Here is a 27,318-nt window from a genome sequence, read left to right as displayed (position 1 = left end):
TCTCAAGATCCTTACCTTAATCACATCGGCAATGCCTCCTTTGCCCTGTAAGTTAACAGAGCTACAGCTTTTTGGACTAAGACAGGTACGTCTTTGGGAGGCCATTATTACACACCCAACTGCCGAGTATTAAAGCCCTGAGACTCTTTTTGAGCAAAAAGATTGCCCAAAGAGTTAAGAGGCAGAATAAAATATAGCCATCTACTCTAAGAATACCATTCACTCAAGACTGAAGGGCAAGGTGGGCTTTCAATTTTAGGCACACACAGTACAATAAAAGTACTATTATTGAAAATCAGGGATGATTCTGTGGGAAGACTGCTGCTGATGTTGACTTTGTGTTCAAGCCGAGGAAAGAAAAACAACCAGTAACCACATGAACTGGTCTGTTAAATCCTATAAGCAGAACAGCATGACCAGGAAGTCAAGATCGGTTATATCTTTCATATAATAACTGTTGTCAAACAGTCCAGCAGTATGGAAATGATTTATTGACGTGTAATTAATGACCTTGCTGCTTGCTCTTCCTGCAAAGTTTTATTTCGTCCTAGCCATAACATAATTATGGCTTGTCGATTCCCAAGCACTATAAATGTCACCATTTCCCTCCGTTTCTCAAGTTTAACGGTCCTCCCAAAGGCATACCTGCTAGCCACAGAGCACAAGCTGCTACAGAACTAAAGCTTGCAAACTGACGCAGGGGCCCTTGACTGTTTGGTCTGCCTGCAACGCCTCTTCCCCCTTCTTCAGAGAATTTCACTCACTGTCTTTGCAGGGAACTACTCCTTCCACAGCAATTGAGTAATTCTAGTGGGGGGTGCCCAGCATGGTAAACCATCTCTTCTATCTTTTCCCCCTGCTCTGGACCACATGGAACTCATTACCTGAGCTGGGGCAAATGTGGTACCCTGCCCTCTTGGCCTGGGTTGGGGGGATTGGTCCAGAAATGGGTACATGGCCTTAGCCAAACCAATCCGAGTTCTTTGGCATTTTTTAAACGTTAGCTTAGGGAAACAGTCTTTCTCCTATGGGTAAGAAGGCTGTAGGTGAGATCCTGGAAGCAATTAGCTATGCCCCCTGCCTTTTGCAGAAGTTGTTTTGAAAGAATGAAGCCAATGTGCAGCGAGAGCCAGAAAGGCAGAGACCCAGGTAGGCCATGTCCGAGTTCCCAGTTCCAGTTGTTCCTAAGTTCAGCTGCTTCCTGATTCTTCCTTAGTTTGGGTATGTGAGCCAGTATATCCCTTCTTTGGCTGTCTGTAACCGGCAACGAGAAGAGGATGCACTAGGACAACAACAGGTAAGTGACACCTTCCTCTTTTTATTTCAATCTTGATAGTAGGCTCTCTTCTGCTGATGCTGTTTATTTCTCCTGCTCTGGAGAAACATCTTCCAAAGACACACTTAGTCAGGCCTAAGTGACTGAAGGTTTAATGAACGGGCACTCCCAGGCTATTCATCATTAAGCAGCTGGAGAGTGGGAAGCCATGGCCCCCCCCAGAGCAGCCTCCCCTCCCCTCACAGCAATCCAATCACTAAGGTGCCTCATTTGTTCCAGCACTGATCTTGGTCTGATCTGCCATCATAAGGTAGATACAGGGATATGGTGTGGCGACCAAAGCATGATTGTGTGTGTGTATGTGTGTATGTGTGTGTGTGTGTGTACGTTTGTGTAGCATAGTGCGGGGAGGGAGAATGAGGGAGAGAGAGCACTTGTGAGTGAATGAGTTAGGAGCTCTGTTACTCATATGCATAGGTCAACATGTACAACTAGGCCAAACTGGGTCCTTCCTATCCATGAGATGAAAGGAGAAGGAGGGAGAAAAATCTTATAGCAGATTGGCAAGCAACAGGCACTTCACCTGAGGTGTCCTGGCAAAAACACCACTTTCTTGGATAGGGTGTGGCATCCTCTAAACCAAGGGTGACTCACTGGCTTGATGTGGTGGCTCTCCATCTGCCCCATTGCGTTTATCTTAGGCATCTTCTAGAACACAGCCTCTCCAACATCATCGACCCCAATGATGCCCATAGCAAATTTGTGCTCTAGACCTCTAGGCCTCTTCTGTAGTGCTCAATAAGTATTTCTGGAATTGAATCCCAGTTAATCCTGAGATTAGATCGGTAATCCCAGGAGCATGCGGTTCTCTGCTTCTCTATCTCCTTGAGGTGACTGTGGCCTCCACTGGCTTATGGGAAGGAGACCCCAAGCTTCTTATTCAATACTTCCTGTTGTTCTTGTTATAGAAAATGCTGGGATCATTTTACTATCTCTTTGAATAATGTGCATCCAAATAAATTCAAACTCCTATCTTGATGTTTAAGCCAAAACAAGTTCACAAGTGTGGGCTGGCCCAGACGATCCGTCCTCTATACACATGAAGTATACAATATTCTTGCTCTAACAAGCATTTAGAGGAGGAGAGGCCTTTCCTGTCTTTTGTTTTTGTTGTTCACAGGAACACATTCTGACCTTTACTTGGCCTTCTATGTATCATGCATATGCTGGAGACCACAAATTCTATGGATGAGTAGGTGGGTGAAAAAAGCACTTTGGCAGTTTGTCAAGATAAGTGTATGGCACTTTTTTAAAAAAAATGGGGCAGTGGGAAGCCATCACTCATATTAATTGCAAGCTGGGAAGGGTCAGGGATCTCAGTGCTCAGAAAAGCAGAGGGAGCGTCGTCAGCCAGGGGGAGGCAGGCGGCTGGACCAGTGGAGCCCCAAGCAGGCCCCCTGAGTCACCCACGGTGGGCACAGCACAGTGCTGCTGTCAGCTCCCTGCCCAAGGGAAGTGGGGCCCAAACAGCACACTGAGTCATATGTATTGAAGAGACCACAGGAACAAAAGCTGTACACAGGAGCCTCTGCGGGGGATGGCGTTCACACTGCTTTTACCACTCCATTAACAGCGTTTCTCTTTCCTCCAGTGGATGGGCTACGTGGGATGTGGGTTAAGAAAATCAAACACAGGTTCCATTTTCATATTATACTTCAGCGGGCGGTTTTAACTCTGTAGAACCAGGTGTGTTTTGAGAGATTGGCTTACAACTGACATTTTATTTTTAACATTCCCCAGAGAATAAGTCTAGGTTTAATTAAGAGAAAATTATTCAGGAAATCATTCTGGAAATTGTAAAAGACTGATCATTTAAAGTTTTAAATGGTGAAGACTGATAAGCAGCATGATTGCACTCTTATTGCAAAAGATCTTTTTGGAAACCTGGTCCTAGCCTCAGACACCATGCCCGGGGCCAAACAGAGGAAAAAGTCAATGGATTTGGAAGTGAGGCAAGTTCTGCTTCTACATGGCTACAAGACCTTAGGAAAGTCACTTTCCTGCTTTCTTAGGGCTATACTTCTTTTTGAAAAGTAAAAGAAACAATCAAGAAAATAACAATTACCCACATTTCCACAATCCCAAATCAACCACTGTTTACATGTTGCAGACTATTTTCTCATTTGTTAGCAAAGTGGTTAGACTGGGTGATTGCCAAGGTCCCTCTGGCTTAACAGTCTCTGATTCTATGACTGAGTAGTCCATGGGTCCAGACGTACCATAGATCAAATCTGTCTCCCTAGTGCTCCCCCACCAAATATCTATATTTTTAAGAAGTTAGTGGTGATGTACTTAACCATGGACACTTGTCTTATATCTGACCTCTTGGAACTTCATTATGAAGCAGGAATTGCCAACTTTTTAACAGATAATAAAAGGCTTTATTCATCTTTCCCTTGAACTCATGCAATTGGAGGATGGGTAACAGCAAAGTCCCTGAGTGAAGGTGTACCCCTCTCCCCAAAGGGGTGGGAAATAGATCTTCCAAGCAAAGCCAGGGCTTTGAGAGCTACCAACATCAACCATCTTTCCTGTTGCCATCTCTTTTAGAGGGAGACCCTTTAATGGCCTGGAAGAGCCTCACTGAAGGCAGTGTCAATGTGTCTGAAATGTTCGTTCATCCTTGGTGAGATTCCCAATCTTTAAGATTTCAATACCATCTGAATTCTATTTGTTGGTCACGCTTTCATTTAGCTTACTTGTAAATTCCTGATGTTACAAACTCTAATATCTCTTGCTTCAGCTATCCTCTGTTTGCAAATTCAGCTCTTTTCCAGGCCACTACTAAACACATAAGTATCCATGGAAGTATCCATGACATAAACTTTAAACACCTACACCAGTGATTGCTTCCCTGGTACCTCTATCACGCCATGGGCAAGTTCTGACTCATTTGTTTTCTTTATTCAAAGGACAGAGCTATATACATTCCCAAGCCAGAACTAGAAGAAGCCTCTAGAACATTCCTGGGCTGAGGTTTTGATGTGGCGATGAGCAGCCATCTTGGTCATGGGGCCCCAGGGATAAGGGAGTGGAAGTGTTATGGCAATGTATTCTTACAGCCACAAAACACATACTCACTCTGAAAAAGGATTCAGATCCGTCCACTGAGGCCTTGGAGGGTGAGTGACTGTCATCTCTCAGTTTGCAACAATTTTAGGACGTCAAGGGGGTTTTAGACATTTTGGAATCAACTCCTTCCTTTTATAGGGGAAGAAATGGAACCAGTTTTGTCCAAGATAATTCTTATTTCTATAATTTGTAAATGTGCAAAATGTGTAAAAGATACTGACACATATTTTCTCCTTTGAGCTTTACCACAACTCTGTGCATTAGACAAAGCCGGTGTTCTTAGCTCCATTTTACAGGTGAACAAAAGAAACATCAGGGTTGTGGAGTGCAGGACCCAAGATCAGAGGTACTGAGTGCTTGGCCTTCTTGTCACTGCATGCCACTGCCTTTTGAGAATCTAACGGGCACACTGGTCTTCACTTGAGGAAGAAGCAGGTCCCAAAGGAAGAATGAAGAGTTAGACCGTAGACCTAGAAGACTCCTAGAGTTCTCCAACTACATGCTACACATCTCATTGGGTTCTTCCTATTGGTTATTCATGTAATTGCTATAATAGCCCAGTGAGGCAAATATTCCCATCCATGTAGGAAACAAACACCTAGGTTGAAGAAACTTGACCCAGATCCCATAATGAAAAAAAAAAGGGGGGGGGGATCTGGGATATATGTCTTCAGACTACAGACTCTCCTGCCTTCTCTACGTTTCATGTTCTATGACACCCAGGGATTCCAAGTCACAGTCATCCAGTTTCTGATCAGGACACCAATCGAGAGCAGGAGATGGGCCTCAGTCCACTTGTGTGGCCTCTGGCCCAGTGGTCTGTGGCTGGGATGGAAGGAATGGAAAGGACAGAGATGGGGCAGAGACATGGCACATCTGAGGATCTGGGGCTGTCCAGCAGCACGGAAGAGCATCTCAAAGGCAGAGAGTCCAAGCACTGGAAGAACAAGAGGGCTAAGTGGGGAGGGGTGGGCGGGGCAGTGCCAGAACACTGAAGAACAACCTCCAAGTAGAAGAGACTGCAGGGAACGTGGTGGATGGGAGGATGCAGGCTTGGTGCAGGGCAGGGCCGCGTGGGAGCAGAGAGGATTCTGTAAGCTGCCCTGCCTGCATCACAGGCATCCTGAGAACAAGTGCAAGCAGAGAGATCCGGCCCTTCAAGAACCACCTACCCAGCCGCCCCCACGAAGACATTACCCAATGCCAAGTAAAAGCTAAGCAGCTACCAATTTGGGCCCCCGGATGATGAGCCAATATCTTTGGAGCATAATGCTGGCCACCCCTGACAGTTACCTTCCTCGGTTGCAGAAAGAAGCCAGGGAACTGTTTGTATTGTCTGCAGTGCTCCATGGACAGTGCTGGGAAGTGTGATCACACTTCCCTTACTGGTTGCTAAGCAACAGCGTTAAGTCAATGTACAAGGCTGAAGCTCTAGGAGGTGTGTGTGGCGGAGCTTGTGGATGCTCCGGAAGAGCTGCAGAGTGGAGTGGAAAGAAAAGCAGGCTTGTTGATTTTGTTTTGACTAAGAGATCTTGGCAGGTGAGGTTAAGAAGAACCCTGTCCTTCAGAGGGAACAAGGAGGAGATTGCGGTACTCCTGAATTGTGGGGAACAAGGGAGGAAACATCTGAACATTACAACAGCAGAAGAGGACCAAGTTCTGTTTAAAACTGTTCCCCGAGAACAGTACCTCAGAGTACACAGGTTGCAGGCATCTAGTTTCACTAGTTTTCAACTTCGGGATATTTCGCACTTTTTTCCCCCATATGCTACTCAGGGCTCATTTTATCTAGAGATAATTTGATTTATCTGGAGATCATTTTATCTGAAAAGAAAGGAAAAGCGCCTTTGGAGCGTGTGAAACCTGAAGCCTTTCTAGGTCCGCGTTGCTAGGTGGAATGCTATCGAAGCAAGCACAATGGGCTGGCTCAGGAGAAAGGAAACTCTCCATCTCTGTGGGTATCTAAACTGGACTGGACAACCAGTTGGAATGAAAGCTTCCTGGAAGAATGACCTCGAAAGAGAAGGAGGGTGAAGCAGGGCAAAAGGTGGGGGGAACAAAGGCATGAGAGATGAAAGTAAAGGGTGTGTTCTGAGAAGATGAGGTAAAATCAGCTTAACTACATGAAGGTGAGGTAGAAGGCTACAGGCTGAATGGTGTCCCCCCAAATTCATATGCTGATGTCCTAACCCCCAGTACCTCAGAAGGTGACTGGGTTTGGAGGCACGTAAAGTAAGGTTATTAGGGTGGACCCTACTCCAATATGACTGGTGACCTTATAAGGAGAGGAAATGAGCACAGACATGAACAGACCATGTGAGGACACAGGGAGAAGAGGGCCATCTACAAGCCAAGGAGAGAGGCCTTTGAAGGAGCCAACCTTATCCACACTTTGATCTTGGACTTCCAGCCTCCAGAACTGTGAGAAAAATAGAAGTCTGCTGTTGAAGCCACTCAGTCAGTGGTATTTGTTACAGCAGCCCGAGCTGACGAACACAAGAAAAATGAGAAACAAGGCTAGGGGAGGAGACCAGGGACAAAACACAGAGGAATCCTGGAACCATGAAAGTCAGGCCAAGGAGTTCAAATGTAAAGGCATTTGTAAATGGGTTTTACATAGTAAGTTTAATTAGCAAAATCTTTCTCAACAAAAGGCCCATTTGGAGAGGGGAAAGACAGGAGCCCAGGGTGATGAAGAGGGTAGGGACTACAGCTAAGGGGTCTTGTTTCTTGCTCAATATTACGTCTACTGCTGGCTGTGACATTTTAAGATGGTGACAAAATCACTGACACACAAATAGAGAGCCAGAGGGTCAGGGCATCTGAAAACCACGCCATGCAAGGTAGAAGGAAAGCTGCTCTTTATGTTGAGCCTGGATCAGAAAATGATGGGTAGGTAGTCCCTCTCTCTGAGGGCTATCATACTGAAAGCCAGTCATCATTCTGGGCTGTTCCAGAGGGCAGTTGTAGCACCAGTGGGTGAATTTCTGACAGAGTTCAGAGCTCAGCTCAGTGAAAGGAAAAACCTTCTAGCAATGAGAGTTTTCCAACAATGGTGAGTTCACTGTGTGAGATTGAGCTCACAGGTGCCCAAAGAAAAGCAGACATTTCTCCATAAGAAGGAGTTGGGACTAGATCACTTCAGCTGTCCACCCACTTCTCCCCCAAATCATTTCTGTTCATGGAGGCATGTCTGGTCCTTTGGGACGCTCTACTTTTCTGTGACCCAAGGAAACTCCCCAGTCACTCTTCCATTACTCAAGCAGCAAGGTGAGAAGACAGCAAGTAGTTCTATGAGAATAGAGTAAAAATAAAGATCCACAGAACCTCTTTCTTGGGCTCTTTCTTCCCCATCTGCAAATCGGAAATGCAAACTAACTATAACACCTGCCATGGTCTTGAGTGGCCAGATTTGTAGCTGAATTGGGTTCTCCTCTGCTTCTGGATTACAGTGAACTGCCCCTAATGGCATGCTTCATGGATTTTTAAAGATAAATTACTGCATGCCAGAGACCGGCCAAGCCACTAGCTAGGGTTGAGAGTGGGGAAGACTGTCTCACAGGGCTTGGTGAGAGGCGGAAGGAGGAGGGTACCCATTGTCACCCAAGGTGGTGTGCTGGGAGAACAGCAAGAATAGGGGCCCTCACTCCAACTACAGGCAAGAGCAGATCGGGAAGGCCTCACAGAGGTCACGCACTGAAAGATGAGAAGGGTTTCAGAGGAACAACAAAAATGTGAAGAGGCAAGAGGGAATGAAGAATATTTGAGTAGAAAAACACAGCTCTCCTGGCAAAGGTGTGAGAGGTGAACCTCATTTTGGGGGGGCGAGGAGTTTGGACACCTTTGGTACATGACAGATTGGTCACATTGCAGCCATTGGTATGAGCCTCTCCTGGTCCTCAAACTTGGCCCTCAGAGCCAGGAACCCTCACTGTGCCCCCAGGCTCACAAGCTCCTGGTCTCCTTCATGGGAGCAGTGGAAATATTTTCACTTGACTCATCTTCCCACGTATGTGTCAACCTTGTCATTGGTTCTGCTTATTTTTCATGGCTGAATCAACTGTGTGTAATAGAATTTGTCCACCTCTCTTGATTGGATCAGAAAGTCAGTGTAGTGCTGACTACCCCCCATTGTCAGGAGGTTAGGTCTGTAGTTTGCAAAGCATTGGCTTCTCTCACCAGCAGTAACAACCCAGCCCTCGCTCAGTTTGCCTTTGCAGGGAAATGGGCATCTGTTCCCACAGACCTTGTTTTCCAAGCCATTAAAACCCTCATGCAGAACAGCCACACTGTCCCCTCAGTGGTGGGTAGTTCCTCACTTTCACCATGCTGCTCACTTTCAGGCTTACCCAGATATCAACATGGGCAATCCTGTCCCAAGGAGGTAGCCTCTTTCCTTAAACATGTGTCAAAGATGATGAGGGTTCTATTCCCTTAGGAGAGGATAACAGAATTCCTCCAGGAAGAAAACTGTATTTGTTTAGGAATATGTCTGCTATGGTCTGAATGTATGTGTTCTTTCCCAAATTCGGATGTTGAAATCCTTCCCCGCAAGGGGATGGTATTAGGAGGTGGGCCCTGAGGAGGTGATTAAGTCATGACGGTGGAGCTCTTATGAATGGGGTTACTATCCTTATAAAAGAAACTCCCCAGAGTCCCTCACTCCTTCCACCATGTGAGGACACAGCCCTCAGAGAAGACTGTCCATGAACCAGGAAGTGAGTCCTCACCAGACACTGAATCTGCTGGTGTCTTGATCTTGGACTTCCATCCTCCAGAACTGTGAGGAATAAATGTCTGTTGTTTATAAGTCACCCAGTCTGTAGTATTTTGTCAGAGCAGCCCAACTGAACCAAGATAATACTCTACTAGTAGGCGATGAGGCTCCAGGAGCCTGGGCAGATATTTGTTCATTGCACGGGAAAAGGAAGGGGAAAAGGACAGGAAGGGGATGGGGAGGAGACCAGAGAAAAAGTGGAACGCTGCAGAATCGAACCCTCTTCATAACACTCTTCTTCCTCTCTCTAGTTCTGCCATAAATACTCTGTGGGGTTAGACCTTTCGGGGTAACTGGCGAGGGAGATGAGTTATGTGCTTTGTGGTGATGTGACTGAGCAAGATCTGGCAGCACAGAAGTGGGGAGAAGCACTAGAAACTGGCCTGGCAGACAGCTTGGCACAGGACCTTGGGCCACCTGTCATGGGCTGTGGAGTGGGGTCTCCGCCAAGCCTGCCTAGAAGACAACGGGGCAGGGGCCCCACATGAAACCACAGTTAACACATACTTCTGTCCTGATAATATCTGGTGAATGTATTGAGTGCTTATTATGTGCAATGCACCAATGCCAAGTACTTTATAAACATAAATATATGATCTCTTTGTAATCTTCGGGTATCTCTTTAAGAAAAGCACTACGATTATTGCCATTTGGCATGTGGGAAAGCCATAAGAATGTGCTTGAGGCCAAGTGGCTGGGAATTAAGGCGCCACACCTTGAGTTTGAGTGCTGGCTCCCAACCATTATGAACACTGCCCACTGATAGACTGTGATGTGAATTGTTTGTGCGCAGTCCAGATATTCCTCTGCCTCCACCAGGAGACTGGATTGCCCCATAGTCAAAGAAGCAATAATATCAGGCCCACACTTGGGAAGGGAGGAGAGGAGTGGGTGAAGGAAAGATAAGGAGTTGGGGATGGCACACAAAGTAAGCTGAGGCGCTTGCCATTTTCCTGGAAAGTGAAAGGTGGGGTCAAGAACTGAGTCTTAGAGTCCTCTCTCCAAACTTAGGGCATTTTCCTTTAGTTACAGGACTCAGAGGAACACACACACAGACACACAGACACACACACAGACACACACACACACACGGAAGAAGGCCAGAAGGCAGGCAACAAGATCATGAATATGGTAGAAGTTGCAGAGGGGTTACCAAGACCACCTTCGTGAAGGTAAGCTATGACATGTTCAAGGCCCATTCTGGGAGCTGTGGGTCTCTTCCAGGTGACCTTGTCATTAACTAGCTATAAATAAATGTCAAAGGACAGGAGTTACCAGGGATGTACCTGGGTCACTTGGGGTTTCTATGAGAACACCATCAGCCTGGTGGCTTCATCAGACAGAAATGAGGTTAAAAGCAAGAACTAAAAGACAATCTTGGGGGAAAGAAACTACATTTGGAAGTTATTTGAGTGTTGAAGAGGGCAGAATAAGGGCTTGGCTGTGCATCAACAGAGAGATCTAGAAGGAACAGAATCTGGAAGAAGTACAGGAAGAAGAAGAAGAAGAAAGGGGGATCAATCATAAAATGAAATTCCTGAGTCTGATTTGGATGCCAAAGGCAGCACATTTTTTTGCCTGAGGAAAACATTCTTAATACAGCTCTGGGGGTGGTAGTTCCCTGAGTGATACAGATTAGTAATCAAATTATTTTCAAGGCTGATGAGCCCATGACAACTCTGGCACCCAGCCACATCATCCCATGGACGGGGTTGAGCAAATGCCTTCTCCTCTCCATCTCCTCAGCCTTTGTGCACATATTTCAAGAACTAGGGGCCAATAAGGGCTAAAGGAAACAGGTCTTGGTTTGTTTTGGTTTGTTTTTCAGACCTTCACTGATCCTGAAGACGCTGATTCAACACCTCCTCCACAATACCCATTGAGGGGGACTCAGGCACCGTGACTCATGTGACCTCCAAGATTCAGAGCCTAATTGAGAAAGACAATGTTATGGATTGAATGTTTGTGCCCCCACCTCCACTCCCCAATCCTCACGTTAAAGCCCTAGCCTGTAATAGGATGTGGTCAAGAGATAGGGCCTCTATGGAAGTAATTAATGTTAAATGAGGTCATAATGGTGGACCCTAACCCAATAGATTTAGTGTCCTTATGAGAGAAGGAAGAGCAGCCAGAGCTCTCTCTCTCTCCTTGCACAACATGTGGAGGAAAGGCCATGAGAGGACACAACAAGATGGTGTCAGTCTACAAGCCAGAAAGAGGGCCCTCACCAGAAACATACCATGTTGGCACCCCGATCTAAGAATTCCAGCCTCCAAGATCTGTGAGAAAATAAACGTCCATTGTGTCAACCCCCCAGACTATGGTATTTTGTCATAGCAGTCTGCACTGACGAAGGCAGAGGGCACACATATAATCAACGATAACACAAGGCAGAAGGAAAGTCAGGAAGAGGGTTGTGGGAACAGAGAGGATGGGAAGCTGAAGCCAGACTGAGGGCACTGGGGAGAAGGGCCTCGTGGTGCTCAGGTTAGAGCCTGAGAGGTGGGAGTTTGGGAAGCCCAGGAGAGACAGTCCTGACTGAGAGAACACCACGGACAAAGGTCAGAGGCTGGGAGAGTTTATCAAACTCTCAGGGAGCCTTGGGCATATGGAAGGTTGGGCTTCACAATGGAGCCCATGGAGACATGGAGGGTATTTCCACCAGGATGAGCATGAAAGCATTTTTGTAGTGTTAAGAACAAAGCAAAGCAAAACCTAAAGAGGAAGAAATAGATGCCTTCTGACTGCAGACAGAAGCTGGTGCTAACACACACCCCTAAGTGGCAAAATTGGCTTTACACTAGTGGTTGTCCAAGTGTGGTCCCTAGGCTAGCAGCATTAACAGTACTTGTGAGACTGTCCAAAATGCAAATTCTTGGGCCCTACCCCAGGTATGCTGCATCAGAAGCCATAGAGTTGGAGCTTAGTGGTCTGTGTTTTCAAAAGCCCTCTAGGTGATTCTGATGACACCGATGTTTGAGAAGCACAACTCTGCAACCCGGAGGAGCTAGGTTGCTTCCTCTTGGAATGTTCTCCAAAGTGTGTTTATCCTGGGATCAGAAAGTCCTCTGCCCACTCATCTCCTTTAGCAGCTGATGAGATTTTGACCATTTTGTTTTTAGTTGAATCCCTCTGATGCCCCTCATTTTCACAGGTTTTGGAGAGCATCTCTAAATTAGTACTTTTTCTTCCTAAAACCTCCTCAGATCTCAACAAATGTTTACCGAGTACAGGTTTCACATCCTGGCATTTGCTGGAATATGATTGGGAAACAAAGAGCCACAAGACAAGGTCTCTGCCTTCCACCATTCCATTAGCAAGGCATGTACTTGTGAAAAAGAAATTTATCTCAAGATAACATGTGCCTGGCAGACACGGATGGTACAGCCAAGAACTCCAGAGGAGGGGTGCTCAGGGAGGGTGGAATGTGAGCTTCTGTCCTATGCACAGTTCCTTTCCCCCCACCGGACTTTTCTAGTCCTGAATATCCTACGTGCTCCATAATTTCCGTGAAATATCCTTTTTGTGCTGTTGGGGCAAAAACCCAATACCTGTCTGCCCCATTGCTTTGCAAGTGGGTGTTTTCTTCACAGATTCCCCATTCCTGTAGACTGAGCACCACCTCATCCTCTGAACTTCCCCCCTGAAGGCAAGTTGGTTCCTGCTTATCTGGCCAAGCCCCTCTCTGTCGTCACTGCCCCACTCATTCCCCACACTGAGAAGTAAGGAGAAGAAAGCAGGAAGTGAGCTGTTCCTGAGGGCCAGACCTCCCGACACCCCCTCTGGCCACCAGCAGTGTGGGCAGATGTGACAGCCAAGCCTACAGCAGGAACTCTGGGCCACGTCAACACCTCCCGTCACTGTCTTTTGCTTCCTGACCCCAACTCCAACCACACACACTCCAGAGTAAATATCATAGGGACCTGCCTTTCTGTGGCTGCCATGGAGATTTTTTTTTTTTAAGATTTTATTTATTTATTTGTTCGAGAGAAAGAGAGAGCAAGAGTGTGCAACTAGGAGGAGGAGCACAGGGAGAGGGACAAGCAGACTCCTCGCTGAGCAGGGAGCCCGACTGGGGCTCGATCTCATGACTCTGAGATCATGACCTGAGTTGAAACCAAGAGCTGGACGCTCAACTGACTGCACCACCCAGGCACCCCCATGAAGGTCTTTCTAAAGAGCAATATCATCTGTCACTTATTCCCCCTCCGGGATCTGAGTCTTAAAAGCCACCTCTCCAGCCTTCACCCATGTCCCTGTCACTTCTTCACAGGTCTGGCCACAAAGTCCATTCTGCTCTTGTTCTCTTGTCTGCTATTCTTCCTCTTTCCATGCCTCACTCTCACCCCAAACTCCAGAGTAGTCCTTTCCAGCTCACACTGTCTCTCAAGAGGGGACCACAGGAGAAGAGTGGAAGGTGCAGTGTCTCTCTGTGAAACTGGCTGGTGAATCACTGGGCAGTGTGGTTTGTGGTTGGTTCCATCCCTGAGATGGGACAAGGCAAAAAGCCTCCAGTGACGGGCCCATGCCTGAGGCCACAGCAATTCTGAAGTCCTCATGCTGGCGGAAAGGGCAGCCATGGGCTCCAGGCCCGAAGAAATCCTGCTATATACAATCACCTCCCTAAAAGTACTGCTCCAGGGACTTACAACCCTGAATCAAATCCTGCAGTCATGTTACATGATCTTTGTATTTCTCAACCAGGTGTAGGGTCCTGGGAAGACTCAGGTTCTTCCACTTTAAAGGACATTGATAAAGATATTCCAGGCAACAGAAAACACAGTGTCTTGTTTCCAACTTGTAACTGCAAACCTGTTTCCTCAATGATTTTATATATGGTTCTAGGTAGTGTAAATTAAAGATCAGTGCTGGTTTTTTCTGAGCAGGAATTAAGAGGGGATAAAGAGGGACAGATTGGTGTGGCTGCTTGATTGCCTGGCTCACTAGCGTATAGTCCTTCTTTTGTCCATTCATTCATTCCTAAAGTCATTTGTTCATCCATCCATCCATTTTTATATATCTATTTTTATATATCATATATGCTTCAATATAAGGTAAAGCTTTTCCCTTCTCCAAATTATCTGTCAGAAAAAAGAAAGTATATATTCTAACCCTTACAGAATTTTTCATAGTACGGGCTGCCCTCTCAGTTACCTATTTTGAACAAAAATCTACTCTTTGGGAAAAAGTATTAGCCTGATACCACTTCAGTCAATGCCTCCAAAAGGAGGCTTACAGAGGTCACCTAATAGATTTTTTTTTAAGTAAGTACAGTACTCTAATATAGATTCAGTAACTTTTCTTGAGGGTATAGCCTCACAATTGTAAGAGCTGAATTTTGTTAAATTTTTTTTAAAAGATCTTAAATGGTTTTATTGTGAACATCAAAAACAAACAAAAACCTTCTAAAGAATTTGATTAAACTTTTCTCCAAAGAAGGCATCCAAATCACCAATACATACATGAAAAGATGCTCAACATCACTAGTCATCAGGGAAATACAAGTGAAAAGCACAATGAGAAACCACTTCATGCCCACTAGAACAGCTAAAATTGAAATTACAGACAATAACAAGTGGTGATGAGAATCAGGAGAAATTAGTCATTACGCATTGCTGATGGGAAAGTAAGATGGCGCAGCTTCTGTGGAAAGCAGTTTGGCAGTTCCTCTAACTGTTAAACACAGATCACGTGACCCGGGATTCCACTCCTGGGTAGATAACTAAGAGAAACGGAAACACATGTCCACACAGAAACTTGCACACGTATGTTCTATAGCAGCATTATTTACAATGATCAAACAACGGAGACAACTCAGATGTTTATCAACTAGTGAATGCATAAACAAAATGCAGCATAGCCACACACTGGAATATCATTTGGCAACAAAAAAGGAATGAAGGACACACGCATGCTACAACCTGAATGAACCTTGACAACAAGATGCTAAGTGAAAGAAGCCAGTCAAAGAATGTTGCGATATTGCATGATTCAGTTTATATGAAATGTCCAGAATAGGAAAATCCATAAAAACAGAGAGTAGGTTGGTGGTTGCAGGGGCTGGGGGGAGAGAAGAAGGAGGAATGACTGCTGATGGTATGAGCTTTCTTATGGGGCGACAAAAATGTTTTGCAATTAGGGGCAGCTGGGTGGCTCAGGGGGTTAAGTGTCTGCCTTCGGCTCAGGTCATGATCTCAGGGTCTTGGGACTGAGCCCCCCTGTGATGATGGGCTCCTTGCTCAGTGGGGAGTCTGCTTTTCCCTCTCCCTCTGCCCCTTCCCCCCAATCATGAGTGCTCTCTCTCTAATAAATAAAATCTTTTAAATCTTTTAATCTATTTTGCAATTAGACAGTGGTGTTTGTTGTACAAGCCTGTGAATATACCAAAATTCACCAAATGTACATTTTAAAAGGATGAATTTTATGGTATGTGAATTAGGTCTCAAGAAAGCTGCATTCAAAAATAAACAAACATCTGGATTAAAAAGAAATAACCAACACTCTTTAGACTGTAGGGACAATGATAAAGGCTAGAATGTGGATATGGTTCCAGTGGTTAAAGAACACTGATGCCAAAGATGGAAGTGAAGTGTTGAATGTTTTGTAACAGGGGGAGTTGGCGAAATGGCGTATTTTAATTTAATGTATTATTTTATACGGTATGTCATTTGAAACATATCACTAAAATAATATATTAAATATTACCCTAAAACGTTTACATATTCACATCAGTTTTTTTTTTTTCCCTAAACAACCCTCCTTATTGGGAAGCACACATATGGTCAGTTTCAGGCACACATTGTACATATCAAATGTTGGCTGTGTGTTAGGCACCAGCTGCATTCTTGGGATATAGCCCCAACTCTCAGTACCCACATGGTTCTGACCTCAACAGAGCTTCTAGTCTCGTTTGTTTGAATTAAAATGGAGCTCAATTTTGAAGTACTTTCTATGAAAAGTTTGTAAAACTGATTATAAAACCTTGTGGGTCATTCCTAATATTTCGGGGTGCCATCAGTTCCTTGGAGCTCTGGTGAAAATTCTGTACTTTTTTCCCATAATCATGTGCATTTGCTCAGAGGGGTAAATTCTGCATCTTGTCTCAGGCCGTTCATGTATATAGTAGCCTGCTACCCCAACACACACACATGCCACACCCCAGGCTGCATTCCTTACTTTGAGATCATTCTGTGTGGAATCTACTTGAATCTGGACCCATTCTCTAGGCCCCAAAACACATAACAATCAGAACATCAAGAACTGGAGGCCTGGCAAGGATCCAAGACGATCCGAGACCCAGAAGACACAGGGGGGGCCCAGGCACCACTGTGTAAGAGGTCCAACAGGCACTTGCCTCCCGGCTTTGACCCTGAGAGGGTCTACTTTTAGCTGGTTTAATACAAGACTTTTGCCTGAGACCCATTTTGAAGAAAGCTCTTCACTAGTTCACAAGTGCCCAAAACTCCTTATTGTATGAGCAAATGAGAACACTAAAACTTGAGCTGGCTGGCTGGCTGGCCCAGGTGACTCACCCAAGATCATATGGTGGGACAGTGACAGAGCAGCCAGTGACCAGACCCAGGTCTCCCATCCCAGGGCAAGGCTCTCTGTGTCCCTCATGCCTCTCCCAGGGAGGAAGCACAGGTTGGGGGCTAAGTATTTAGCAGACAGGAGCTGGAAGGGTTTTTCTACAGAGAGAGTCAGGTAGAGAAAGAGGGAGAGGGCTCAGAGGTACACTCAGATGAATGGAGGGCCAGTCTCTGGAGATAAAGGAGCCAATGTGTACTAAGTGTTTTCAAATCTTGGGACTGCAGGACCCAGAAAGCTCTGAGAGCAGTTACCATGGCAAGCCCTATGCCTGTGCACAGTTAGGTCAAAGTCTGGGTTACTAAAAACTGCCAACCTCTGCCTTGCAAATCTCTCTTCCATATTCCCACAGCAATTTCACCCTGGACCAAGGCTCCCTGCCTTTTTTTCCCACACGCTTTCTCCTGTCTTTCAGTCTGGCCTACATGAGCTCAATATACAAGAGGATAAGGGAGAAGGGAAAGGCAAGGATCCATGGATTAGAGAGACACGGGAGCAGCTTATAAAGAGATTACTAAACTCCCACTCAAAATCCCTGGCTTCCTCTCCCTGGGCTCTAGGAAACCTCCACATTCAAAAGACTCTAGGAGCTCATCCTGACTCCTGGGGAGAATGCAGTCCCTGCTGTTACAATTGGCTGTTGCGATGCCAACACAGGGCATGAGGAAGACCCCACCTGGCCTGGTGAGCAAGGCATCGGTGTGCAGGGAGGGAGGGAAACGGAACCTCCTATCCTGGTAATCTGAGGCAGTTAAGAAGGAGAACAAAATAAAGGACTGGTATCCAAGATCTACAAAGAACTTCTCAAACTCAATACATGAGAAACAAATAAACAAATCAAAAAAGGCAGAAGATATGAACAGACACTTTTCCAATGAAGACATACAAATGGCTAACAGACACATGAAAAAATGTTCAAAATCATTAGCCATCAGGGAAATTCAAATCAAAACCACACTGAGATACCACCTTACGCCAGTTAGAATGGCAAAGATAGACAAGGCAAGAAACAACAATTGTTGGAGAGGATGTGGAGAAAGGGGATCCCTCCTACATTGTTGGTGGGAATGCAAGTTGGTACAGCCACTCTGGAAAACAGTGTGGAGGTCCCTTAAAAAGTTAAAAATTGAACTACCCTATGACCCAGCCATTGCACTACTGGGTGTTTACCCCAAAGATACAGACGTAGTAAAGAGAAGGGCCATATGCACCCCAATGTTCATAGCTGCATTGTCCACAATAGCCAAATCATGGAAGGAGCCGAGATGCCCTTCAACAGATGACTGGATTAAGAAGCTGTGGTCCATATATACAATGGAATATTACTCAGCTATCAGAAAGAACGAATTCTCAACATTTGCTGCAACATGGACGGCACTGGAGGAGATAATGCTAAGTGAAATAAGTCAAGCAGAGAAAGACAATTATCATATGATTTCTCTCATCTATGGAACATAAGAACTAGGATGATCGGTAGGGGAAGAAAGGGATAAAGAAAAGGGGGGTAATCAGAAGGGGGAATGAAACATGAGAGACTATGGACTATGAGAAACAAACTGAAGACTTCAGAGGGGAGGGGGTGGGGGAATGGGATAGACTGGTGATGGGTAGTAAGGAGGGCACGTATTGCATGGTGCACTGGGTGTTATACGCAACTAATGAAGCATCGAACTTTGCATCGGAATCCGGGGATGTACTGTATGGTGACTAACATAATATAATAATAATAAAAAAAAAAGGAGAACAAAATGAAAAGCACCTCCCTGCCCCAGAATTTCACACTGGGATGAGCTGATAAATTCTGGCAGATTAGGGGATGCAAAGAAGCACCGAGGCTGCGAGGGGTGGGGTGGGTAGCAACAGGTTTCCCAGGGGTCCTGCATGGAGCCTCTGTGAGGAGTCAGGTTGGGGAAAGCACAGGGCTGCAGGCAGGAACACAGGACTTGAGCAAAGGTTTAGGGGGGCCCAGAGAGCAGATCACGCTAGCGAGGGTGAAGGGCTTACTTGGAAAGTATGGCNAAGGGGGGGGGGGGGGGGGGGGGCACTGGGTTAGAAGGGTAGACAGAGGTGGGATTAGGGATGGCACCAAAGAGCAAATTGAAGGGATCGGGATTTGTCTAGAGGCATGGGAGCTTCCCAGGGAACTGGAGGAAGGGGAGAGGCTCCTAGGTAATATTAGGGGTTATCAGCTAATCAGCTTGGCCTGGGCTTGAGTGGAGCCTGGGTGGGGAAAGGGAAGACAGGAATGAGAATCACAAAAAAGGAGTCTGCAGGATTAGTGATAGGTAAGGTACGAGCAGAGGAAAGCAGAGAAGAGCAGAATGGGAAGAGAACTTCAAGGTTTCTGACTGAGATGCCCAGGAGAATGACAACTGCGTGAACAGGAGGGATGCTTGGAGGAAGAGATGGTTTGGTGTGAGAAACTGATGAATTTGGCTTCTGACATGTAGCACTGAAGGTGAATTACTTGAGTGGAAACATCTTGTAGACTCTTGGAAGTGAGGGGCTGAAGGGAGGAGGGTCTGGCTAGAGGCAGATCCCGGGAGCCATGTGAAGTGATGAGGGTGGGGGTGGGCAGCAGACTAAGTGCATGTTGCCCCTTGATTCTCCAAGAGGCTGTGATACAGAGCTTTTTGTTAGGCCTGGAGACAGGCTAACACTTAGTGCATACCTAGCATAAATGGGGTCTGCGGGAAAGGGCTTCTCTGTGAATCAAGGACCTGGAAGAAGGAGAGGATGAAGGAGAATGGCAAATTATAGATATAACTGAAACAATTTGATATTCCCATAAACCCTACAACTACTTTTTTTTTGAGATTTATTTATTTATTTAAGAGGGAGAGAGAGAGCACGAGCATGAGGGGCAGAGGGAGAGGGAGAGAGAATCTCAAGCAGACTCCACGCTCAGGGAGGAGCCCAACATGGGGCTTGATCTCACTACCCTGAGATCACAACCTGAGCCAAAACCAAGAGTCAGACGCTTAACTGACTGCACCACCCCGGTGCCCCAATCCTATATCTTTTCAATTCAGCCAAGGACCAATTTCAACTCAGAGAATGGAGAAGCCTCCAGTTGACTAGCAAATATCTCTAAGACCCCCAAATCATCCTGAACCACATAATTTATCCGGGCTCTTAAGACATGAACTGTTATAACATGTCCTACCTGCTCCTCCCAGAATGTCAAGCTCTCTTTTCTCAGATCCACTTTACCTGCTACCGCCCAAATTTGATTAGGCCCCCCTTCACTCTCACCAGTTCTATGCAGACTTCAGAATAAAGTCCAAACTCTTCAGCCTTTGCCAGGTTCAAGCCTTATCTTACTTTCTGCCCTTTATCTTTATTGTCCTTTGACACCCTTGGCTCCACCCAAAATGACTCATTCAAATGAGGCCTTCCCACCTCTCTGCCTTTATTTACACTCTTCTCTGACCACAAGCGCCATCCCAAGTTTCCAAGGTCATCCTCTACCCATCATTTCAGAGCTTTCCCAAATGCCACTTCCTCCAAGAAGCATCCCAAGACTCCCCAGACAGAAATAACCTCTCTCTCCATCCTCTGACACCACCACACTTTATGGGTGCGCCTTTTATGGCACTGCAAGTCCCCATGTCTCATAGCTCCGTATCTTTATGTATTACCTCCCCGACCACGCTGTAAACTTACTGAGAACAGATAAAGTCCTTCACATGTAAAGAAAGACTGACCCCGAGAGTCAAGGAGGTGAAGAAGGGAGAAAGAGTAAACAGATCTCCAGAACAAGTTACAAATGAGACAACTCAGGCTCTGTGAGGCAATGTCACCCAGGTAGAAAGTGACCAAGTCAAGGCTCAAACCCACGTCTCTCTAAGCTGCCACTCTTCATCTCTCCAGGCATAGTGCCTGGGGCACTTTCTGGGGCATTTTCACATATGTCCAGGATTTCTCTCGAGGACCTCATCAGGGATGCTGTCCTTTTTCTTCATTTCCAAGTGAGAACAGTGAGGGCTAGAAAAGTCGTGCCCGAAGTTGCACTGCTAGCAAGTGGCCGAATCTATACTGGGGCCACATCTTCTGACTCCTGATCCTCTTTCCACTAACCCAGGCTCCCAACTTGCCTGAGCTCGGGGCTTGGGAATTCAAGCCCGGGACAGCCACTTAGCTCTGCCTAGATAGGCATCACTGTAACATCAGTGCCCTGTGTCCCCGTAAATAGTGGAGGGAAGGTACCCTGCTGCTAGTAAGGGTGCCTTCTGAGTGTCAGATCTTCTGGAACCTGCCTGGAACAGGAGCTCGGGGTGGGGAGAGTGGAAACCTCTGTAAGAGAGAGGAGCTAGGGTCCCACCCCAAAAGCACCTGGAGAATGGAGATGTGCTTGTGGCTAGGGAGGAAGTAGGGGGCGGGGCCAACTAATTTAGAAACCAGGAAAAGATGTGATGCTCCAGGGGCCAGGACCAGAGAAGGGGCTGTTCTCTCACAGGTAGGAAATGGATCCCTGCCCCTCCCCATCCCCCAGGAGCAAAGCCCAAACTCAGGGCAGAATTCCCAGCAGGACTTTGAGGAGCTGCCTAGACCCTCGGGTGTCCCAGTAGGGATGCAGCAGCCGGGGGAGTCTGAGAGAGCCAGGTGGCAGGCAGACCCTCAGAGAAAGAAGGGGCACAGGGAAAGGTTGGTCCTATGCCCTCAAAGTTGTTGGGAGAATTGACCTAACCGAAAGGGAGACAACAATTAAACCCAGTGCCCAGTTCTAAACACTGGGTGCAGGGTGTTCCTGTGACCCCCCCAGCTAGTGAGTAACATGGCCAGATTCTTGCCTGGTGGATTTCAAGACAGAAAAGGCAAGAAGGGTACTGGAGAGGAGGAAGATGTTAGTGAACTTGTCGCCGAGATAGAAAAGGGGCAGGATCACCCTTCCATGGATGTTGGCAAGGTTGATCTTAGTTCTAATCACATTGGCCAGCTGCCTTATGAAAGCAGCAGTCCCTAGTGCTGGGGAAAGGGAAGGACTAGGGAAGAAGGCCTTGGGAACCAGAGGAGTGCCCTTTCCTGCCGCCCACCCATAGCTTACCTGGAAAACAAATCCTGCATTACCACCCATCCGCCCATCCTGTCTAGGTAAAAAGGGCATTGGAATTTGCAGCCTCCAGCCTGCTCTCTTAATCAAACTGTCATCATGAGTAATAATTATCCCTTGGGAAACAGCAGAGTGACTCAAAAAGGAGTCCCCTCCCCCACCGCCACCCCCTCGCACAGCTCAGAGCTTTGTTCAGGGTGCAGAGAACCCCAGAGAGTGAAGCCACCAGCTCGTGAAACCTGTGAGCTTAAGTAACCATTTGGACTACAGAGTCTGATGGGCAGTCGCAGAAAGTCTCTTGGGCTAAAGAGCTCATTAGGGCTGGCTGTTCATCAAATACGGGGGGGGGGGGTGCGGGGCAAGAAGCAAATCCTGCTGGAGCCGTGAGGCCTGTCAATGAGCCAGCACGCAGGAGAAGCCAGGAATGCTGCCCCTCAGAGGATGGCCTTTTCCCTCAGGGGCTTCCCCATCCACCCAGATTAACTCTGAGTGTAAAAATGTAATGATAAGGAGAGCCACACTTACTCAATGCCTACCATGTGCCTGCTGAAGGATCTAAATTTTTGCGTACAGTCGAGGCCGTTAGGAAGCTGGTGCATAAGGCCATCTGGGACCTTAAAATACTGAAACAGGCCATGTGTGTTGGCACATACCTGCTACCCCAGCCCCCTACCTGCCTGCCTCCTCTACCACCTCTGTCTTCCAGATAAGGACAACCAGGCCAAGTGACTTGCCGAACGTCAAGCTGTAAGTCGGAGAGCTGGAGTTGGAACCCTGGCCAACTGACTCCAAGCGTTTGCATTTGACCTCCAGACCACCAGCCCTGTTCCTGTTACAGGCCACTGCCCCCATCCCTGCTTCTCCCCCTTTAGCCTAGAACTGACGCAGAGTCTAAGAGAAACCCTCAATCACCCAGCCAGCAAGGACTTCTCTTAATTACCATACTTGCAGCCCTGAGCCTGCCAACTGCTGGCCATCTCTAGCCACCCATGTGTGACCACCTCAGAGCCCCATCCATCTAGGAGGCCAGGGCCATGCGGTCCAGAGCCCATGACTCTTGGGCAGGGGGAAATCTAAGGACTGGTAGAGACCTACCACTGGGGGTCTACCCTAGGGTATGCCCCCTCCCTTCCCTTCCCTTCCCTCACCATCAATGTGCTTGCCTTAGCAGTATTCAGGACACATGGAGCTACGGCCATCACCATAGAGGGCCACTTGCTAAGAGACATACTCTTCCCAGGCTTTTCTGACCCATGAGAAATGGGTGTAAGCTGCAATAGGAAGGTTTTGGCTGAGATGGGTAGGGGTTTGTGTCCACGGGGGATATGTGATGCAGGGACAGCTGTGCACCAGCACTCAGTCCCTGAAGATCTTCTGTAAGTTGGACACTGCTGAGTCTAGGATAAATGAGATCCCTCCTGGCTAGAGTTATGGGATGAATAATGTCCTCTGAAAGACCTGCTTGGTCCCAGAACTGCATCCACATCAATGGTCACTAGATATGAAATGCTATTTCCTTTGAGACAATAATAGCCCCCCCGCCACTGCCAGGGTTCTAGAGACAAAGTCACAGAATGCTAGGAGATCCAGTGATACAGAAGTCTTTTTCTGCAGGACCTTGACTGTGCAAAGACACATGACAAATCTCCAAGAGCCAGCTCATCTGAACATTTCACCAATAGAACACTCGTAACTATCTCATGGCGTAGAGTTTCTCTGAACACTGTTTGGCAGATGCTGCTCTAAAGATCTGGGGACAAAACACTTACCACTGGGCAGGGGGATGGGGAGATTCAGCCATTGGAGAGGGATCATTTTTAGCTCCACAGTCCCCACAAGGGGAACACAATTTCCATTTCCTCTTTCTCTTAACAAATTCTTAATTCCCTCCAGTTCCCGTTTAGGAGGCCCCTAAATTGCTCTCACAAATGCTCCCATTAAAGTCAAAGCATGTTTCACAAGGCACCCCTACTTCATCTACCCCCGCCATGAGTCTATTTTCCTAATAAGGTACTCATAAAAATGGGAATGATGGCAGTCAAATTTTGTAGCGCATTTGTTTATGCCAGGCACTGTGCTAGGTGTTTTATGTGGGTTCTCGCTCGTAATTCATTCACATTTTCCTTCAGTTAATTCTGCCCTGAGGGCCCCCCCCCACCTCCTCCAAGAGGAGAGCTGGGGATCTCCTCCCCTGGAAGCAGGCCATATGCGAAGGGAAGGGTAAAGCTGAGAAAAACAATTCAGGCTCTCTCTCTCTTCTCAGGAGCTAACCCACTCTCTCACTAGGAGTAGGACCCCTACCACATTACTTCCCCTGGGACCCTCTGAGTGCTCAATAAATATCAACAGAAATCAATGAGCCCCAAGCACTTTGTGGATGCTACTTTGGTCACCCCCGTGAAGGGGTTACAAAAACTCCTTTCTGCCACTTTTTCTCAAGCACTTGCTAGGCAATCTACATACATCAGCACAGATCCTCCGAACAACTGTTATTTCTATACTCTTCAGAAAAGAGATTCCAGGGCTCCGAGGGAGGAGCTAAGTGGTTGACACGGAGCCTCACAGGGGGCAAGTGGCCAAGCGGGGATTTGAATCCAGGTCCATCAGGCTCCAAAGCCCAATCTCTTTCTGAGGCATCACGGTCCTTCAGCTGTGTAGACAAACACGCAGACCAAGAAATTTTTTTTTTTTAATAAAGAAATAACATAGTCAGTGAAGGAGTCCCAAACTGGAATCCAGGAGGATTGGTTACAAGATAAATATGCCCTGAAGACTGTTCTCATGGCACATGGGCATTGCCCATCCTTCACTTCCCAGCATGGGAGTATCTTCACCTTCTTTCTAGAAGAGTATTGCCAAATAAAATACCGGATACCCAGTTAAATTTGAATTTCACATAAACAATACATAATGTCTTAGTATAAGTATGTCCCAAATATTGCACGGGCTATACTTACACTTGAAAAATATTCATTGCTTATCTGAAATTCAAATCTGAGTGTCCTGTGTTTTTATTCGCTAAATCTGGCAACCCCACCCTAGAGTCAGAGGCATGCTGGGAAGTCTCCTGCCTGGCTCTGGGTCCCAAGTGTTGCTCCAACGGGAGTTGCCATGGCAGCCTGAGCAGGCCCTTCTGGAGCTCTCTCTACTTACCTCCCTGGCTTCACCTCGCCCCTGCACTCTCCATGCTCCAAACACGCTGAGCTGTTTTCAGTTTCCTGAATGTGTCATGCTGCTTCTGGCCCCAGGTCTTAGCACTTGGTGTGTTCTGAGCTTGCCTTCTTCCCTCTCTCCCACTCTCTGGCCACTTGCTATTGATCCTTGGGGTTTCCACTTGAAGTCACTTCTGCCAGGAAGCCTTCCCCAACACCCTGATCCGCCCCTTCCCATTGCAGCATGTAGCATCCTTGGTCCACCACGTTGCTCCAGAGAGCGGGGTGGGTCACAAGCATCCTTGTGTCCCCGCACCAGCACTGGCATGTAGCCTCAGGTAGGAAGTCCGCAGATGCTTCCTGAATGAATGAACAGATGGATGGATGGAGACTGTCCAGGCAGAGCTGCACCTCTTGAATGTGACCACTTCCTTCCTCCCTTCCATCCTTACTCACTTTTTTTTTTTTTTTTTTAATCTCTGCCTCCTCTCCCTCCCTCAGAGTTGTGAAAGGCTGGGGCTTAGGTTCACAGAGGCATGTCCTGGCCTAGACTCGGGTGAGGAGAAAGCAGTCAAGACACAGAGGAAGAGGTCTCCTCATGCCCCTCACCGGATTATGCCATACCAACTGTCCCTAGGGGCTCAGGTCTAGCTACAGGTCAGCGGAGACTTCTCCTTGGCTTCCAAATCCTCCTGGCACATGCCTCCTCTGTGTGCAAACTCTGCTTCCCTTCTCCCCCAGTCCCTTTAAGGGAACCTAATTGGACTGAGCCCTGAGTTTAGGGTGTGGGGAGATGCCAGTGTCAGATGGCTGAGGGTTAGGGCAGGTGGTGGGGCTCGGTGGGCTCAGAACATCACCCATATGTTCCCTGTTCACCCACCCAAGGCTTTGCCCACGCACAGCCTGACAGCAAGAGAAGGCAGCACAGAACTTAACCCTTTCGTGGAATTTAGAAGGTAGTTTCACAAAGAACCAGTGAGCAACCAGTGTTAACTTTAACCCCCCAAACACACACACCCTGGAGTTCTGCCTCTATGCTCCTCGCAGAGCCCTGCTTGCTTCCAGTCAGGGCTTGATTTAGAAGATGCCCTCTGGGGGGCAGGAAGTCCATGCCAGAGCAGTGGGGTGTGCTGGGAATAGGAACAGGGTAGGGGTGCTGAAGGGCATGGGGAGAGGGGAGAGGGGGGAGGGCAGGGAGAGGCTCTGAGGCAGCGCCTGAAGTTGGATTCTGAAAGCCCTGGTCTGTTGCTCTCTGATCTGACCTTTCTAGGCAGGTGTCGATTTTGTGCCTTCTCATCGCCCCCAACCTCCCCTCCCAGAATCTGTTAAGAGGACAAAGAGGGAGAAACATCCTTCAGTCTCAAATTAACTCCAAAAATAGAATCGCTCTGCCCCTGGGGGAAGGCTAGCAAGGCTGGCGTGCAGTGCAGGGGCGACTCCGACCACTGAGTTCCTTTTCCAGGAGCTCCCGCTCGCGTCCAGGTACCCAGAATCTCGGAATCACCCCCTGCCAACCCCTACCACCCCGGCCAGCCTCCAACTTGTGGCTGGGCGCTCAGCCCGGATCGAGGAAGGAGACTCACACGGAGAGAAGCGCCGACTCCGACGGCTCCTAGGCTCGGCCAGATGAGGCGCTGGCGGCGCAGCGGCAGGTACAGGTGGGTCGGGAGCTGAGGCAGGTAAGGGGTTCCCGGCCACTCCGGAGGCCTCTGCTGAGTAACAGGGCTGACAGGTTTGTGTTTTCCCCTCTCCTCCTCCGAGTTAACCACACCCCTGCTGCTCTCCTCCTCACTTCCTTAAAGGGTGGGGTGTGTTGTCTGTGGTGCTGTGTGCCTGCTCCAGCCTCTTACCATAAACCCTGAAATAGACGCCGCCACCAATTCCCCCAAGCTGCACGTGCCCACCTGGGGACCCATCTCCGGAAGCCCCAAAGGGGTCTTCTGCCGAGGTGGGCCCTGTGAGCGGCTGACCCCTCCCAATTCCTTCCACCCCTCCCCTCCTCCTCTCACTCCGCTTGCAGACTTTTGGAGGCCACACTTAGACGTTGGTGTTTCCTGTCTATCATCCAGGTAGGTTTCAGAGTGGGAGCTGGTTACCTGGCTCCCATAATCTCAGCATCTGGGCCCCTCCAGGTCTCTCCCTGTCCTAAAGTGGCCCATCCCCTTGATGGGACACTGGAGATCAGGTGAATATCACCAGGGGCTTTGGCAGAACTGATACAGGTGATTGTGCTGTGACAGGGCAGGACCAGATGGTGGCACAAGAATTGTCACAGAAATGGGGCAGCCTTTACCCAGCCCCATCTCCCTACCAGCTGACTTCGCTGCCCAAAGAGGCTGGT

General features: G+C 47.6%; 1 protein-coding gene across 5 annotated transcripts in view; it reads right to left on the bottom strand.

The window, feature by feature from the left end:
• Positions 1 to 26,754, bottom strand: part of PTK2B (protein tyrosine kinase 2 beta) — a 121,799-nt gene extending 95,045 nt beyond the window's left edge. For 3 of the 5 annotated variants that reach the window (XM_019794326.2, XM_019794327.2, XM_034661325.1), the window contains exon 1: positions 26,561 to 26,754. The gene's annotated coding sequence lies outside the window, so the exon portion shown is untranslated. The remainder of the gene's footprint in view (positions 1 to 26,560) is intronic. The other 2 variants (XM_011218670.3, XM_019794328.2) reach the window with 1 other exon arrangement.
• Positions 26,755 to 27,318: the final 564 nt, after the last annotated feature.

Source organism: Ailuropoda melanoleuca, chromosome 5 (assembly GCF_002007445.2).
Source record: "Ailuropoda melanoleuca isolate Jingjing chromosome 5, ASM200744v2, whole genome shotgun sequence".
Taxonomy (NCBI): domain Eukaryota; kingdom Metazoa; phylum Chordata; class Mammalia; order Carnivora; family Ursidae; genus Ailuropoda; species Ailuropoda melanoleuca.
This window is presented reverse-complemented; position numbering and strand designations above follow the sequence as displayed.